This window comes from Camellia sinensis, chromosome 11, assembly GCF_055761805.1.
Source record: "Camellia sinensis isolate YWXY chromosome 11, ASM5576180v1, whole genome shotgun sequence".
NCBI classification, from domain to species: Eukaryota; Viridiplantae; Streptophyta; class Magnoliopsida; order Ericales; family Theaceae; genus Camellia; species Camellia sinensis.
This window is the reverse complement of record NC_138971.1, coordinates 151,606,965-151,621,774: the sequence shown is the minus strand read 5'-3', so window position 1 is coordinate 151,621,774 and position 14,810 is coordinate 151,606,965.

Sequence of the window (14,810 nt, the reverse complement as noted above, 5' to 3'; positions counted from 1 at the left end):
GCTTCAAAGGGAGCCATTCCAATATTAGCTTGGTAACTATTATTGTAGGCGAATTTTGCTAAAGGCAACTATTTTTCCCAAGAACCCTTAAAATCTAGCACACAAGCTCTCAACATATCTTTCAAAATTTGGATAGTAAGTTCGGACTGTCCATCTGTTTGGAAATGGTAAGTGGTGCTAAAGGTTAACTGGGTACCCATGACGGTTTGTAGGCTTTGCCACAGTCGTGTAGTGAAACGAGGGTCTCGATCCAAGATGATACTCACCGAGACTCCATGAAGTCGAACAATCTCTTTAACATAAAGTTTTGCGAAGAGATCAACTAAATCCCGCATACTCATTGCAAGAAAATGAGCTGACTTAGTCAATCGATCCACCATTATCCAAATTACTTCATTTCCTCTTTGTGTTTTTGGAAGGCCCGAAATGAAATCCATAGTAATATGTTCTCACTTCCATTTTGCTATGGGCAAGGGTTGTAATAATTCGGTTAGCCGTTGGTGTTCTGCCTTGACTTGCTGACAAGTCAAACACTTAGAAACGAAGGACGTCACATCCTACTTCATAGCTCTCCACCAAAATTGTCGGCTAAGATCATGGTACATTTTCGTACCCTTCGGATGCATTGCAAGACGTGACTGGTGAAACTCTTAAAGTACTTATTCTTTACATGACTCTAGTACAAAAAGACGGTCTAGGTACCGAACATTTGATTTGGGATCAACCCTCAAACCTTTTTCTTCATTCCCTTGTGTAATCTTTGCCTTGATTGCTTCAGTTTCCAAATCATTTCATTGTGCCTCCATAACTCAAGTAACAAGTGTTGGTTGTGTAAGGACAAAAAACAAGGTGGCGTGCCCTGAAGATTCATTAAAACGCAAATCAAATTCACCCAAATCGCCAAACATTACCCATTCCTTGATTGCAAGATTGGAAATAGTACTCACTGATTTTCTACTCAAGGCATCGGCCACCACATTAGCCTTCCCGGGATGGTAGTGTTATTCAAAATCGTAATCCTCTAAAAATTCTATCCACCTCATTTGACGCAAATTCAAATCCTTTTGGAAAGTAAGTATTTAAGGCTCTTATGGTCTGAGAAAACCTCAAATTTCTCTCCATGCAAATAATGTCTCCACAATTTTAGGACAAAGATAACTATGACTAGCTCTAAATCATGTGTCAAATAGTTCCTCTCATGGGTCTTTATTTGATGCAAACCATAAGCCACTACTTTACCCTATTGTATGAAAACACATCCCAAACCATCTCTAGAGGCATCACAGTACACAGTGTAACCCAAACCTCTTTCTGGGATGACTAAGACCGGTGCAGTTGTCAATCTAGCCTTTAGCTCTAAGAAAGATTCCTCACATGCTTCATTCCACACAAACTTCACCCCTTTCCTCGTCAACCTTGTCAAAGGAGAAGCTAGCGAGGAGATGTCTTTCACAAACTGTCTATAGTAACCAGCAAGGCCCAAGAAACAGATTTCAAATGCATTCCTAGGTCATTCCCAATTCTACACTGCCTCTATTTTTGAGGAATCTACAGTAACCCATCCTTAGAAACAACATGACCCAAGAATTTCACCTCGGAGAACTAGAACTCACATTTTTCATACTTAGCATATAGCCTATGCTCCCTAAGTAATTGTAACATAATGCGAAGGTGCAACTCATGTTCTTCCTCAGAAGGTGAATATAAGATATCATCCACAAAAACCACCACAAACTTATCAAGATACTAGCAGAAAACCCGATTCATTAGGTCCTTAAAGGTGGTAGGGGCATTGGTTAATCCAAATGGCATCACAAGGAACTCATAATGGCCATAACGAGTACGAAAAGCCATTTTCGAAATGTCCTTTTCTTTCACACGTAACTGATGGTAGCCTGATCGTAAATCTATATATGAAAAACACTGAGAGCCCTTGAGTTGGTCAAAAAGATCATTTATCCTAGGCAACATGTATTTATTCTTGACCGTGACTTTATTTAGCTTACGGTAATCAATGCATAAGTGCAAGGAACCATCATTCTTTTTCGCAAAGTGGGATGATGCTCACCAGGGTGAGGTACTAGGGTATATAAAGCCCTTTGTCTAATAACTCTTGTAATTGTTCTTTCAAGACAAGCAATTCTGCTGGAGCAAATCAATAGGGTGACACGGAAATGGGTGTGGTACCCGGCACAAAGTTATGGAAAACTCGACCTCCTGATGTGGTGGTAGTTCAGTAAGGTCCTCCAAAAAAACATCTACATAATCACAAACCACCCTAGGAAGTACCCTTCACAATTTGCCATTCCTATCATTCATCAAGGTTGCAATAAAGGAAGTGAATTTGCCTTGACTCCGGAAGTCATATAACGGCATTAAAAGCCTATAAGTTCTATCCCCCATAAAATAAAATCAATTTCTCCCAACAGTACACAAGGTAATTCTTCCCTGGTAACAATCTATCATAGCACAGTAAGAGGACAACCAGTCCATGTTGAGAATGACATCAAAACCCATAATCTCTAACAACACCAAACTAAAAGGAAGTCGATGATCCCCAACTTCAATCACACATCCACGATACCCATGGTTTAATACTATCTTACCCCCAACCGGTGATTCTATTACAAGAGAAGATTCTAATAGTTTGACCTCTAACCTCAACAAGGATGCAAATGAAGATGCTATGAAAGAATGAGATGCCCCCGTATCTATCAACACATGAGCCCAAGTATTATATATAAGATATGTACCTCGCATCACCATAGGCCCAATCGACTGTTCAGACGCGGTGACGACATAAACTTTTCCTTGAGGCCTTTGTTCACTTTGCTCACCCCTCTGATGATAGGCATGTGGTATAGACTATGTAGAGGCAGCTCCCTATACAACTTGAGATGCTTGTCCAGACTGAACTGGCTAATGAGTCTGCCTCTGGCTCTGTCCGGCCTGAAACCCTGAAGCACTAGCCGTTTCGGTAAGCTAAGGACAAAAATTCTTCATATGATCTGACTGGCCACATTGGTAACAAATGAGTGATTAGCCTTCACCCAAGGCTAAGTCCTGAGAACAAGCAGAAGACCATCGTTGATGATTACCCCTCTGTGGACATGCAAAGGACTTGTGTCCTTACTCACCACACTGATAGCAAGTGATCCCACTTTGTCCCGTACTATCCGTACTTCTTCCCGTCATAGGGGTTGATAATGCAGCTGGTAATGGCAGTTCGTGAGTAGGAATAGAACTCCCTGACTTCTTGGATACCATAGAACCCTCTCGAGACTCGGTAAACCCTTGTTTCTTAAGTTGTCACTACTTCTTCTCTTCACCTTCAAGCATAATCTTAACATGTTCCGCAGACTCTACAAATCTATCATAATCCCAGATCATATTTCCCATCACCTTTATCAAAATCCCTGACCTTAATCTCTTCTCAAACTCTAAGCACCTACGCTCTTTAGTAGCTACCAAGTTGGGTGCAAAACGAGATAGACTCGTAAATGTAGCCTCAAACTCTGTCATTATGGAATCGGATTGTTCAAGCTCCTCAAACTCTCTTCATAAACGTTCCCTCGCAGTGGGAGGGAGGTACTTCTCTTGAAAGGCATGAATAAACGCCTCCAAAGTATGCTCAATTCAACCTTTGGTATATTTCCACCATTGGTCGGCATTCCCTTTCAATTGATAACTAGCAAGTGCCACCCGACGTTCACCGTCTCTAATATCCAAGATCTCAAAAGATTTAGTAATTTGCTCAAGCCATTCGTCTGCCTTTAATGGTTCAACACCCCCCAGAAACTTGGCAAGATTCGAGCGGAAAAATTCCTTTTTAAGAAATGAAACTCTAGTCTCCCCTTTAATTGTTCTAGCAGCTTGTTCGGCTCTAAGAATGCCCATTGACTCCCTAAGGGCTCTGGCCATCTCTCGAGCTAGCACCCCCATAGCGTCTTAGGCTGGTGGAGCAGCCACATTATTTTGACCCACTCCTTTTTCTCGAGGAGGGATCTCCGATTGCATTGAAATATTCCGACCACCCCTATGAGGCCTACCACGACCCCCACCACGTTCAGACATCCTATATAAAATAGAAGTGGACAAGATTATCTCCAATTCATATACTAGTTTCATCACTTAACATCATTCTCAACAAACAACATGTAAACAAACAAAACACATACGGAGCCTTCTCCCGAGATATCAACTTATTTCACGATGTTCAAGGATTTCCAAGTGGAAAGAGCATTGATCAGATGCCTTTCCAAAAGGACTTCAATGAATATAGTAAAGACAAGTTATATCCTATAGAATTGACCCCATGCACACCTATTCATATAAACACAATCAAATAAAACCATAAAATCCTCACACTAGCATGACAGCCCTATGTGACAAAGTCACTTCCCACGAGCTCTAGGTATTCAACCCGGCTAGCTCTGATACCAAATTTGTAATACCCCACCAAAACCTTTCCATATAACAGTCGGCACATACATACCCCTCAAACATACACACAATTCCATCAAAATAATTCTCTTTCTCATTGAACGGAAAATCGGTTTACAAAACAATTACATACTACTCTTCCCTATTTAATGGGCTAAAGATGATTTCAAAACAATTAAATTGTTTGTTCTAGTTTCACTAATTACAATGGAACCTTTACAAAACACAATTTACAAGTCCAAATCCAAAATAAACAAAAGAGTTCCAAGCTTCATTACTGTTTTAATTCACAAAAGAGAAGTCCTTGCAAAAAATTAAGAAAAGTATAAACTTCTTTCTCATCCCATCCTACTTCCTTCACAGTTTTGGAGTTCTTCGATTCTTGAAAAGTTAGCAGATAGGAATGCGCATTTTGCCCAGTAGAGAATAACTTTAACCAAGTATATGAACATTTGATAAAAACATGCATGAATCAATTATAAATGAACGAGGTTCTTTTATTTACGCCTCTCTTTATTTTGTAACCACCATGCATAATTAACACCACATTTTTTCGTCCTCACATGAATGGTATGTGGACACCTCAAACCTTTTCACCTTCGTTGTCCTCACACGAACTGGCCAGTGGCAGCCTCACACATCCCTACATTTTGCCGGCCTCACACGGATTGGACAATGGACACCTCAAACATAGCCCCACCTTTTGTTGTCATCTCATGACTGGCAAGTGGGCACCTCAGACACATTCTATAACATTTAAATTTCATCATACCATCTTAACCATTTTAGAAATTTCCTAATCTTTACATATTAGAATCCATTCAATCCAAGATCAAGAACAAACCCCTAGGGTTCACATGAGAATTGGGGATTTTCTTTCCATTCATTCCTTTCCCTTGATTCAAGTATATTTACACATTATTTTGTAATTAATATCATAATCCAACATCAATTTCATGAAGCATTTCTTTATATACAACCTATATATATATATACAATAATCTCAGCAACCCATACACCTTTAGATTCATATCTATTTAAACCAAAATGTGGATATACAAGGGTAAAGATATTCCTACCTCAAGGTTGCACATGAAAAGATGAGAGTCCACCAGATGAGCTCTTGAAATACCACGATCTAATCGGTTCAAAATGTAGTTCTTGACGAGGATAACAACTTTAATAAAAGAGCTAAGATGGATTCTTGCTCTATCTACATGAAATCTAGAATTTCTTATCTAGGTTTTTCAAACAAAAAAATGGAAAAATGAGAGAAAATGGATGAAAAGTGGGTTTAAAATGAGTTCAGATCGTGTTTTAAAGTCTGCTATCCTGACATGACCGCTCGAGCGAGAATTTTATCGCTCGAGCGAAGTGCCAAAATACTGAGGGACCACTCGAGCTAACTATCCATTGCTCGAGTGACAAAAACAAAGTCTTAGAAGTTTTGCAGAGCTACAGTGAAAATATTGGGAGCTCAAATTTTACGCTCGAGCGATCTCGTTGGCAAAATTGCGAGATATTAGGAGCAACAAATCTCCACTCGAGTTACAATTCCTTCAGTCAAGCGATTACCCAAAATCAGCCGTTACAGGAACTGGTACACGAAAAATTTTGCAGAAGATGGAAATTAAATGTGGGTGGTTATGGCGAATAGCTTTCCTAGAGGGGCAATTTGCAAAGTTGCAGCTACGGCTTTATCAGCCTCATCACTTCACAAGAGTGTTTCTAATCATAGGGGTTTGCTCCTTAGCGAAGCTCGAGCAACAGCTCAGATGAGAAAGATATTGGGAATTGTCACTTAAATTTTATATTAGTATTCTTTAATTATAAATGAGAAACAAAATATAATATGTATATAGACATAAATTTACAGTAATATAATTAGCAAAACAATGAAAGGTCATTGGGTATTATCCAAGAGGTAATAAGGTACTTTTTGGGCCAAATGGTGATTAAGAAAAGGTGGCAAATCTAATTGATAAGGTTAGAGGATTGGCAGCCACATGTCCCTAAACTTGGGTCTCATGAATATGCAATTAATGAGTAGATTGGTGCATCACCTATATAATGGGCTTAAGGAATTACAAGTGATAGAGGAGAAACAAAAACAAAGAAAAGAAATAGAAAATAAATAAAAGGAAGGAAGGAAGTTGCTAGGAAAAGACTTCGGAAAAATAGAGAAAAAATAGAAAGTAAAATTAAAGGTGAGTTATATTATATCTTGAGTCACCATAATATATTTTACGCAATTTATATTTTATAAATTACATTAATATTACAATTACGTTTTGCTTAAATTGAAACACATGGATATGTTTGTTTAACTTTTAATAATTAGTTGACAATGATATTATAAACAATTATGTTTTGTAAGTACCACCATGGGAGTCCCATACCTTGGAGGACTTAAATAAATCATTGGTTTCTGATTGGTCACCTTGTGGCGCTCTGTTTGTTGTGTACCTATTGACCTCTGTTTTGTGCGGAGCAAAGTGCTATGCGGAGCTAAGTGCTACACTATTGTGGGAGCCACCACTAGAATCCGTATGAGCCACCTCTTGAGTTCGTATCTCTGTATTGTCATGAATCCATTGACCTCTGTTCTAACTATCACTCCTGCGACCTCTGTTCTGTTCTGTTCTATTCGGTATCGTGGTTATGGTTAGTTATTTACATAATCTCAGTTTGGCTACTTAAATGATTATTCGTTCAGCCTAAGTTATTTTAATTATTTTAGTTACATAACTATCCATAGTTATTTTGTGTCCTTTATACTCTTGGCATAATATTTCTCACTCTGCTATGTGGTTATAACTGTTTACCAATTTTTAGAAAATAATGCAATTTAGAAATAGCTTTTTGAGAGTCTTAGAAGCGGGAATGTGGAATAGACACACATAACACTTTTATAGTATTTATAATTCTATTCTTCATAAGTAAATATTGGCCTTTTGGTCAATAAGTTTTTGTTATAAAAGTAAAAGCTCCAATGATTATTTTAGTACCCCCATTTAAATATTTTTCCGCTCGCGTTTAGTAATTTGTTTAAGAATTGGCCGGAGGTAACTTCAGTTACTGGTCATCACGATACTTAACCCTTGGGTATGGAAGCGGGCCATAACAAGTGGTATTAGAACCTGGGTTTTAATTTTTTTTTTAAGTTTTATAAAAGCATTGGAGCATAAGATACATGCACAAATAAGATGAGGAAAATGTTGCGCGAGATTACAGGTTATATTTAACTTATATATTTGTGCACCAACAATCGTAGTATATATAATTATGATATTTCTTTAAATTTTGTAATTAAGATGAGTTATTTGTTACTTTATATATAATTGTATATATCTTTTATGTATATGCTGAATAATTTGAAGGAAAATTTTTTTTACAAACAGGTATATCTTAAAAAAAATAAATAAATAAGTTTGACTTTTTAGAAGTGGGTTCAAATTTATAATCTTTCAAAATTTATAAAGATACTAATTTTGAAACTATTTCCCTTCAATGGAAAATTCACGGATAAAAGAAATGGAAATTCATCTCAAATTCTTTCAACTCTTGCATGTTTTGTTATTTCATTTCCGGTCGCTTGTTTAATTGTGTTCTCATTTTATTTATTTTTTAATTTTCGGAAACAAAACCAATAAAAAGTGTTTAAAGTCACCCATTGTTTCTCATTTTGGCCCAAAACAATTTTTGACAAATAAACAGTGAGTTGTTTTTGGTAAAAATTTTTTGAGGTAATATTTTTTATCAGATTAATCATCAAATATATTTATCAGAGTGCCTTAGTGGATAGCTTACACATATGACAAATTTCGAGGACGAAATTTTTACAAGGAATGAAGATTGTAACAACTCGAAAATTTAAGTTGTCCCTTAAATTTTATATTAGTATTCTTTAATTATAAATGAGAAAACAAAATATAATATGTATATAGACATAAATTTATAGTAATATAATTAGCAAAACAATGAAGGGTTATTGTGTATTATCCAAGAGGTAATAAGGCAATTTTTGGGCCAAATGGTGATTAAAGAAAATGTGGCAAATCTAATTGATAAGGTTGGAGGATTGACAGCCACGTGTCCTTAAACTTGGGTCTCACGAATATGCAATTAATGAGTAGATTGGTGAGTCACCGATATAAGGGGCTTAAGGAATTGCAAGTGATAGAGGAGAAACAAAAACAAAGAAAAGAAATAGAAAATAAATAAAAGGAAGGAATGAAGAAAGGAAGGAAGGGGCTGGGAGAAGGCTTCAGAAAAATAGAGAAAGAATAGAAAGTAAAATTAAAGGCGAGTTATATTATACCTTGAGTCACCGTAATATATTTTACGTATGTTTTGAGTTACCATAATTTATTTTATGCAATTTATGGTAAATTATATTAATATTACAATTACATTTTGGTTAAATTGAAACCCATGGATATGTTTGTTTAACTTTTAATAATTAGTTGACAATGATATTATAAACAATTATATTTTGTAAGTACCACCATAGGAGTCTTATGCCTTGAGGGACTTAAATAAACCATTGGCTTCTGATTGGTCACCTTATGGCTCTCTGTTTGTCGTGGACCTATTGACCTCTGTTTTGTGCGAAGCAAAGTGCTATGCGGAGCTAAGTGCTACACTATTGTGAGAGCCACATTTAGAATCCGTACGAGCCACCTTTTGAGTCTGTACCTCTGTATTATCATGAATCCATTGACCTCTGTTCTGACTGTCACTCCTGTGACTTCTATTCTGTTCTGTTCGGTGCCGTGGTTATAGTTATTTATTTACATAATCTCAGTTTTGCTACTTAAATGATTATTCGTTCAGCCTAAGTTATTTTAACTATTTTAGTTACATAACTATCCATGGTTATTTTGTGTCCCTTATACTCTTGGCATAATATTTTTCCCTCTACCATGTGGTTATAACTGTTTACCAATTTTCAGGAAACAATGCAATTTAGAAATAGTTTTTGAGAGTCTTAGAAGTGGGGATGTGGAATAGACACACAAAGTACTTTTATAGTATTTATAATTCTATTCTTCATATGTAAATATCAGCCTTTTGGTCAATAAGTTTTTGTTATAAAAGTAAAAGCTCCAATGATTAGTTTAGTACCCCCACTTAAATATTTTTCCGCTCACGTTTAGTAATTTGTTTAAGAATTGGCCGGAGGTAACTTCAGTGACTGGCCATCATGATGCCTAACCCTTGGGTATGAGGAGCGGGTCGTGATAGGGATGAACTGTAAAGGTAATCAAGATGAGGTTATCAATCGAATTGTGGCAATGAAAAGCAATGATAAAGGTAAGATCAGAGGAGGTAGGATGACTGCTCCAGTTTGAGCAAGTTTAGAAGGGAGTTCTTAGGTGTACTACGATTGTTCTAATAAAGATTATGTCCTGGAATATTAGGGGTTTGGGGAGGAAAGATAAAAGGGCGAAGATCAAAAAGCTAGTTATAGATAGAAATGTGGATGTTCTTTTGTTACAAGAGACCAAAAGAAGTAATGTTGATGAGAACTTTGTCAAATCAGTATGGCCATTTGATCATATGCAGTTTATGTCGGTGGATCCGGAGGATAGTGCTTGGGGCTTGTTATGCGTGTGGAATGCAGAGGTTTTTAAGCTTACAAAGTGTTGCAGCTCTAAGAATTTCTTAATTCTATCAAGTACGGTTAATCAGTCATTTGGTTGTGTGATTGTAAGTATATATGCACCTAATAATGGGAGGAGTCGAGGCCAACTGTGGGAATTACTTGTTAGGCTGAAGGCATCTTTCTATAATCCTTGGTGTATTAGTGGTGACTTCAATGAAATTAGGTTCTTGAATGAAAGAAAGGGTTATTTAAGGAGAGATAAATGAATGGTAGAGTTTAATGAGTTTATAGAAAAGATAGAGGTGTCAAATTTGCCATTGTTAGAGAAGGGGTTCACTTGGTGTAATTCGTTTGAAGGGGATATGTGGAGTATGATTAATAGGTTCTTACTAGAGCCTAGGTGGTTAGAGTTCTTTAGGCTGAAGCAATGAGGTCTTCCAATGAGTGTATCTGACCATTGCCCATTGTTGCTTATGGAGGATGAGAGGAATTGGGGACCTAGACCATTCAAGTTACTAAATGCCTAGATTTTTCACCCCAATTTCAAGCCAATGGTTAAGAATTCTTGGGAGGAGGCAATAGTTTATGGATGGGTAGGATTTAGGCTAAATCAAAAGCTAGCAAAACTTAGGAGGGATTTGAGAAAATGGAATGTGGAGGTGTTTGATAATGTGGAGCACCAATTCAAGTTAACAGATGAGGAGTTACATTACTTTGATTCAAAAGCTGAAGTTAGGTCTCTTTTAGAGAAAGAGAAGGTTAGGAGAAGAGAGTTGAGAAGCTTAGTATGGAATTTGAGTAGAAGATTGGAATATATGTGGCACCAGAAGTCTAGGCTTAAATGTGCCCAAGACAGTGATAAGAATACAAAGTACTTGCATGTGATGGCAAATAGAAGATAAAGTAAGAATTTCTTGGATTCAGTTTTAGAAAATAAGGAAAGGTTTCAGGATCCAAGTAGGGTGAAACAGGTTGTATTTAGACATTTCAAAAGTCTACAAATAGGCCAAAATTAGAGAGGCCCTTTGTGTCCATTGGTAATGAAGGGGTAACTTGGGAGTTAGAAGCTGAATTTACTGAGGAAGAAGTGTGCGCTGCTGTGAAAAACTATGATGGGAACAAAGTGTCAGGGCTAGATGGGTTCAATCTAACGAGTATTCATAAAAATTGGAAAGCAATGAAAGAAGAGATTGTTCAATTCATGCGTGAATTTCATTTGAAGGGTAAATTGGCTAAAGGGCTATATAGTTCATTCATAACCTTAGTTCCTGTAGACACCCCATTTTTGACCGTCCGTAAGACTCGGGCGCTTTGTCCTGTGCACTTGATGATGAAAGTTACATTGTGTGATTTGAATTCTCAAAGAAGGAATCCAAGGTCAAGCTCTAAAAACAATCCCAAAATCTTCATATTTGCCTTGTTCATACCTTAGAGGTCCCTTTTTGAACATTGTGCCACCCTACACTAAGCCTGAAGTAGAGGAACATGAGAGCACATTGGGGCCCGGCCGTGCCTTATTAGCGATAAACACTGTTCTGGGCGGGAGCTTGCTAGCTGTCTATTTTTGAAGATATTTTCAACCTATTTTGTTCAAATTCTATAAATACGAGGTTATATCTCTGTTTTGAGGGTTGAACAATTTCCAAAGAGCCTATACACTCACTTGAGAGCTCCTGCTTCCTTGACAAGCCATCTTTGAGCAAGCTTACCATCCTTGAGATATATCTATATACCATACACACTCTCAAACCATAACCTTGGAGCCTTGGTTGAGCCTTGAGAATCACAATTCAAACTTGAGAGGGCCTTTGGATCAAGTTTGATCAACAATCAAAGCTTACTCTCTTCAAGAGGTATAAGCTTGCCACCTTTCTCTTTGCTTTTATATCTATCTATTTCTTGTGTTTTTGGTCTTGTTTGAATCCATTTTAAGCGTTGAAGCTTGGGTTTGAATAGTTACCAAAGGTAGAGAGGATTAACACTCTTTCTTGTGCCTTACTTCATAGCTCACACCCTTGTTTTTACACCCTTTTCTTTTGCTTTCAAACTAATTTTCAGAGGTTAAAAGAGCTGAAAAACATGGTTTAAAACTCTAAAAAATGGAGGAGTTAGCTACCTCTCCTTGCTCTTGTTTACTAGCCTTGTGATTCCTTGCTATTTTCTACCTTTTTATGCTTTTTAACTTTTGTTTTGACCATTGTTTTCCATATATTAGGGGTTGTTTTGGGGCTGTCCTGGTTTATTTAATTAGTGCATGCTTTGAATACCTTGCTTGTTGTGTTGTAAATCCTTATACCTTGCTTGTTTTGTTGTATTGTCCATGTTTTGAATATCTTTTAAGAGTTTTTCTTTACTTAATCTTTATGTCAAGAGTCTTATTCTAAATAATCTATTTTGCATAAGTCATTTTTGCCACCTCCCTCTTTTCTTCTTTTCTTTTGTTTGAGAGTTATTTCAAAAGATTGATGGTTATTTAAGGCATGGGAAGTAGACCTATGCTCAATGGCTTAATCTCTACGGAGGTTCATCGTCAAGGTGTAGTCTCTCTTTCATGCTATGAATCACTTCTTGTTTGGCATTTCTTCTCACTTAGTGGACTTAAGCATCACTTTGGACAAAATTGATTAAAGAATGGCAAAGACTAATAAAATGGGCCTAAAATCAATAAAACTGGCATAAAGAAAAGGAATTAGAATAGTTGGATTCGGCCGGACATTATTGTAGACACCCCATTTTTGACCGACCTTAAGACTCAGACGTCACCGATTGAGCGCTTGGTGATATTGCATAATGTGCTCGTTCAGAAGCCTCAGAGTCGCGGCCGTGAGCCCTGCCTCCGGACTTCCGAACCCTTTTCTGTGCCTTGTCTCGGTTTGCGAACCAGACTCAGTTTTCTCTGTTTCTTTTCCTGAGGGGAGGGAGAGGTCCCGTAGACCATCTCTCAATGTCCGTAGGCTACATTTGGTGGCCGTAGGCCATTTTTCCCATTTCGGAGTCCGGTTCCCGGTTTTCGGAGCCGTCAGGCCGTGTGCCTCGGTTCGGGACCGCTTAACCATCTCCTATTGCTCTGATTTTTGGCATACATCTTATTTCATCCCTTTTGAGGGACACTGGGGGCTGAGAAACCCACTTCGAGGTCGAATACCACTTTCGGTGCTTAACAGCCCATTTTCGGGACCCCGAACTGCGTGTTTTGGCCCCGGAACGTTCGTTTTGCAACGGTTTTCGTTCATTTTTGGCAGGTACCTCTGTTTTATCACGAGGAAGGTCACTGAGGGGTGGGAGGCTAGTAAATGTTGCAACAACCAGTTATCTCTCTTCCGGAGCCTCCCGGCGCCCGTTTTTCGCACTTCCGGGCTAATGTTGAATACCATGGAGCTAGTGTTGCCAACTTTCAACCACATATTTGTGATCTACACACCTGAGAGGCCCCTAAAAGTTGGTGGCCGGCCATTAAGGTTACCTGACCCTTTTGACCCTTTTCTTCCGGGCTAATGTTGAACCCCTTGGACCCCTTTTCTCGAACTTTCAACCACATATCTGTGATGTACACACCTGAGAGGCCCCTAAAAGTTCATGGCCGGCCAGTAAGTCAACTTGACCCTTTTGACCCCCTCTTTCCGAGCTAATGTTGAACCCCTTGGGCCCACTTTCTTGGAATTTCAACTACATGGTTGTGTTGTACACATATAGGGGTACCTCTCCAATAGCTGGCCGGCCAGAAAATCGCATTGACCCTTTTGACCCCTAGCCGGCCAGCTAGGGGGTGTGGCCGGCCGGCCACCTCCAGCAAAAGTAAGAGGCCGGCCTGCTTCCTTGCACTGTGTACTTTACAGCTGTGGGGCAATATCCCCCAGATATTTCCTGTATCCGGGGGATATTTTGTGGGGGAGTTTTACCCTCATTTTCCCCCACCTTTACACCCCCTTTTTGATCCTTATAACCAGCTGGTGGCCTTCTTTGTAAGGGTTAGAAAATTTACTCTTCAAAGCTCCATAGCCAACACTATCTTCTTCCTTCTCAATTCTTCAAAAAACCCTAAGTCACTAACCATCATTCCTTCTACACCACCAAGCTCTACCACCACCATCTCATTTCCAGCAACAAGGAGGGATTCTTGAAGGCTAAAGAAGCTGCAAATCCATCCAAGAAGCAACAAAAGCTTGAATCTTCAAGGGTAAGTAACAATTTTACCCTTTTGAACCTTTTTCTTGATCTATTTCTAAGCCCCACTTCTTTTTGGTTTCAAGCTCCGGCCCTAACTGAAAAGGGCCATATTTTGAGCTCATCTTCACTTCTCATTAAGGGCTCAACCCTGTTTGAGCCCTCCATAATACACTTGCTTCATTGATCATCTTGTATGTCATAGTTCTGCATGCTATTTTTGACCCATGAGCAATTTATTTTCGAGCATGTTGTAAACTGATATTAGGCTTATTGTGAGCCCCTCTCCAACATTGAGGAAGGGCTCAACCTTGTTTGGTGTCTCCATGTGTCACTTGTAGTTCAATCCCTTATTTGGCCCCATTTTTGCATAAATTGATAGCCCTCTTTGCTTCTGTTTTTGGACCTTGGTCCGAACTGAAAGTGGCCTTGTTTTGGCCTATACTTCATGTTTCAATCACACTTATTTTCTGTTTGGTGATTATTTTATATACTTCATGTTATAGCACCTTTTGAGCTTTGTTTTGCATCACATTTTTAGCATATTTGTATACTGATTTTGAGGCTTCCATATACTGTAAATGTTCATATTTTT